Raw genomic sequence first — 5,000 nt, forward strand, 5'->3', positions numbered from 1 at the left:
TAATTGCATTTTTATCAAAGCGAAAATTTAACTATCACGAAATTCATTGGTTTACCCGGATCATGATTATTTAATGATACTGGTTAAAGTTTTCCTAATTCTTTATTAAAACAATTTTCTTCTTAAAGTTCCCCAAATCGTATAATTTTCTGTCATAAATATTTTTGGTAGACTTCTCCCGTGGCACAAATATGATTTTTTTTTTCGTTCATTATTGTTCAACCTTTGCATACATTTTTTGTTACCCCTTATATTTCTCAGAAAACGAAAAAAAAAATGTATTTTTTTCTGTACGGAATAGTTCTTTGTCACATTATGATGATGGTATTTACTTTTTATTAAAATTTATATCTATGAAACCTTCCTGTCTCAAGGAACATTGAAAAACTCACTGTTTTGCATGTACATTTGTTTCCTCTGTTAATATGTCAACTAGACGTTTTTATAATATCTGGGGATTTAATATAATTGTTTGCGAAACCGCAAACGTTGAAGATGCGCGATTATACAGCGTCTTTTAAATCCGTGATTTATAGATACTTTCGCTGTTGGCAAGCATGAAATTATAGCGTAACCCAGTGTGCTGCTTCAAAAAGGAATGCAAAAAATAAGCTTAAATTGGCATATTAACTTCATCTACAAGCTATTTAGGACCATTATGTCTTCATTCCAAGGAGGTCTGACACAAACACGTGCGCCCCACCGACGAATTAAAAGCCGTGTTCGGTAAATGTTGCTGTTGTACATGATCAAAATTTCATGCTTATTGTGCGTGCATGAAATTCATTTTGCCGAAGGATCATTATCTTGGCAAGTGGAATGATTCTGCGGACGATTAAGGATGGTCCTTTACGTGAATACAAATACATTTTCTTCATCAATTTTATCTTTTGTAAGTTTATGAGATATATGACATGACCCGCAGAAGCAAGGTTTTAATCTTTACCAGCTTGTTATTTCAACGTTGTTTTAATGGGAGGTGAAGTTTTTTATAGTGTACAAACAGACTCGTTCGTTAGCTTGTATGTATTTTTATGTTGAATAACATACGATGTACTGTTCATTTGCGAAGTGTTTTATGAGAATCGGTAGTGCATATTTCCAAATGTTTAGCGGACTATATTGCAATATATATATATATATATATATATATATATATATATATATATATATACATGTGTATATATATGTATATATATATATATATATATATATATATATATATATATATTGTATATAATTTTCTTGTAAATATCTTACGTTTGTGTAAACTTATTTTGATGTGACAGTCCTTTATGTCATCTGTCACTAACAATGTAATTGGAATAAATGTTGTTCAAGGCATAGTTGTCAATGAATAATAATTTCATAATACAGTACATTCTAATTAAATTCGTACCCTGCGATTTTCCTTTATGAAAAGAAAATTGTAGGACTTCTCTCTAAAAGATTCACCCTTGAAGCACCTCATCACGTAGAGCGTAATTTTGCGTAAGTGATCGATCGTGATGGTTTTTTTTTCTCTCTCCCTCTTTTCATGAATATCTCATTAACAATTATGTCCTCGAATTGTGAGTGGATTTGTTTTCTTTTTAAAATTGTATGAATAAGTATAGATTTATGGTGACTTTCATTTAATTTATGTTATTTAATGTCTAGTAATTATAGTTTTTTAATTTTATTTAGCTCCCTAAGTTTGATATCGTAAAAGGCGGTTTTAATATCTTGCCATAAAGTAATAAGAAAAGTGGTTAACTGGTTTAAAGGTAGAAATACGAATACAAATTTATGTTGTATTTTGAAAGTGACGTGACCATCGAATTTTCTATTACAAATTCTTTGAATCCGTCCATCCATTTCGTGAGAGATTGCGACTAATACTTTAATACAATCTATAATTGGTGTGTACAATAACTGCACAAAATTGAAAGGACTGGTCCTTGGTATTGTGTTTGGGAAGCAATTTCGACACTTAAGTTGCGGAGACATTGCGTGCATGCTTATTTTGAGTTGAAGTATTTGCTACTTACGGAAAAATTACCACAAACGTAGCGTACTTTTTGTGCTCATTTTGTGTTGCTTAACTTTCAAAGGGGCACATACATATCTGTTTAGTCTGTAAATGGTGAATGTATTGTTGTTGATCAACGGATTACTGTCCACTGCGCCATACAGAGTATTATTACACGTTGAAAATTGCACGTTCTAGTTAAGTCGTATTAAACTGATAATGTTGATAATTATTAAATATGTAATGCAATTTCTTGAGAAGTGTTGAATCCTTAGAAGTATTGTGGAGTCGCGAGTTTTGAATGAATTGAAGAATGATTACAATTTGTTTTTGCTCACGTCGATTAAAGAGTAGGGGCTATTTTTATTGAGATTTGTTGTTGGAACTTGTCATTGAAGGAAAATAAGAAAGGATTATTGAAAGACAAGGCAACTTTCTACTCCAGATTTTCTTTTCTGTGTTTTTTTTTTTTTTTTTTTTTTTTAATTTGAGAATTGTCTACATATTTTTTTTTCTAGAACATTTTCCTTCTGTTCTTTTTTAGATTAAGCAACGTTTGATTCATAAAATATGTGGAATGATGAAAGCACAGGGTACCGACATTTGTCTTGGTATGATATTATTTATGAAGTGAAAAACTTGTTCTAAACTGTCCAGAGTTGGACATTGAGTGAATCTTGTTTTAAAGCCTCAAGGCAAACAAACTTTAGACATGACCTTATCATTGATCAATAACTGTAGGCTTTTTTTTTCAATTTGGTTGAATATTACTATTCTTTTTATTATTTTGTAATGATAAATTTGGTGATAAATTTAAGGGGAGATTAAAAATCACTGTATAATAGTAATGTTGTGTTTGTTTTTTTGTCTCTTCCCCACCAGGGAGAACCACTGCGAGGTCGAACGCAGGTGTGTTCTTCTCTTTATGTTGATTTACCTGTAATTTAAGGTCTCCCCACTCCTTCTATAAGCCATTCCTCCCCCCCCCCTAATCTTATGATCCATTTCTCACCTATCCCAATTCCTGGACCCAGATCTTATGATCCATTTCTCAGTACTGTCTAGTCCAATTCCTGGATGTTATAATCCACAAAAGGGGGAGGGGGGCGCTCTTCTGTGTCTATGCATTTCTTAAGATCGCTTTTGGGAAAAAAATGTCTTTGGGGTTTGTGTGTTTTGTGATTCCCATTGTCTATTTATTTGAGTTTTTGTTTGCATGACTTTGTTGATGAATGTGTATAGCTGTTATTGGTGTTTCCTAATGCACGATAGAATATATTATATTTTGTTTATTATCATTTCATTGATAAAATATCCTTGAAGGAGGATTTGTTAGTCTTGTAGACTGGGCTAAGTAGTGTGGAACCCAGCTTCGTCATGAGATTAAAGAAAACCTGCGTACCATATATATGGACTTCCGTTGATATAGAGATGAAGAGTTTTATTTTGAATTTTCAAGCTCGTTTTTGTAATTGTTTCATGACCTGAGATTTTTATTAAATGTAAGGGTTGTCGGGGTTTGATAACGCGTCAAGTAGAACATTAATTTTTTGTACATTTTGTATTTGTATGAAACGATGTATATTTTTGTAAATGGAGTTAGATATTCTTTTAGAATCAATTATGGAAGGCATTCTGGAAATATATTTGATTTATAAACTAGATATTTTTATTTTTACCGACTTTATTAGAGGTCTCATCTATGTGGGTGTTTTTTATTTTTTTTTTTGCGCAAGTCACCTTATGCACAATGATAAATTTTAATGATAAGTTTTCCCTAAATTCTCGGTAGAATTAAATTCATGCCGCAGCAGTAATCTTTTTTTATTTGGTATTAACCATTAATGCACTCAAATTTCATATTCATTTATTAAATTATTAAATGGAAGGATTCCATAAAGATAAAATCTTTCGAAAATATTAGTGGAAAATTCCCAATGGATAGACCGTCTGCTCACTTTTTCTGCCTTCATCGAGATTTTACCAATTTAATACATAGGTGTAGCCTTTCTCTTTCTCCCTGTATGTAGGATTCTACCAATATTATATTCCTTGACTCTGTCTATCTTTCCCTCTCATAACTCACATAGAAAATTATGCAAATGGGTGTGTTCCCTGTATGTATCTCAGCCCTACCTGTATTGAAGAATCTGCTCGTCACGTAGAGTAATAGTTGGTGTATTATCTCGCTCTCATACAACCTACATTGAAGATTCTAACTTCATGTAGTAGACGGGTGTATTTGGTCTCGATATGGTTAATGCCGACGGTGAAGGCAGTAGTTCAAAAGGTGAAGGTGTACAGTAGGTGCATGCAATATCGGATGATAAAGGTTAGTCTTATGGAAACGTCGTTCCCTTTTTTTTTTATCCTGCGGTGCATGGCGAAATGACATATCCAAATCCGCCAAAAAATATGAAACTGAAAATGGTGATGGTGCATGTTTTGTTGTCTTAGAAGTAGTTGGTAGGATGGAAATGAACCTGCATTGATTCAGAGGCGACATTGCATGAGATTGTTGAGATGTTGTGTCGTGGGTCTCTTCCTCTTCTTATGAATGCATTTGTTTGTAGTATGAACCATTGAATTTAAGGTGGGAGTATTCTTGTTTGTAAGCTACGTTTTGTTTATTCCTCCCTGAATGTGGTTTTACCCTTTTAATGTTTAATGCTCTTAATATGTTTTGAGAAAACTTCTCGTTCTCGCCCTGTGTGGCTCTGCTTACCTGGTGTCATAAAATGAAGAAATAATGATGTTCAGTCAATTAGGGGGACACGCTTGTGCAGAAGATGAATTCTATTCATATACCCTTGGTCATTAATAATACTAATGTGCTTAACTCATACTTTAGATGTGTAATTTAAGGTATACATGTGATTAAAAGTGTTATCCGATAGCGTTAGGTCATTCTAAATGTAATGTACATTTTAATTTTTTTATGAACGTTAGTTTTGATAGTAATTATATATTCATACGTACGCAACAAAAG

General features: G+C 32.5%; 1 protein-coding gene across 1 annotated transcript in view; it reads left to right on the top strand.

Moving 5' to 3' along the window:
* Positions 1-5,000, top strand: part of tgo (Aryl hydrocarbon receptor nuclear translocator homolog tgo) — a gene marked incomplete in the record, with an annotated part of 397,786 nt that overhangs the window by 346,796 nt on the left and 45,990 nt on the right.

The sequence above is a fragment of the Palaemon carinicauda genome, chromosome 33, assembly GCF_036898095.1.
Source record: "Palaemon carinicauda isolate YSFRI2023 chromosome 33, ASM3689809v2, whole genome shotgun sequence".
Classification (NCBI taxonomy): Eukaryota; Metazoa; Arthropoda; class Malacostraca; order Decapoda; family Palaemonidae; genus Palaemon; species Palaemon carinicauda.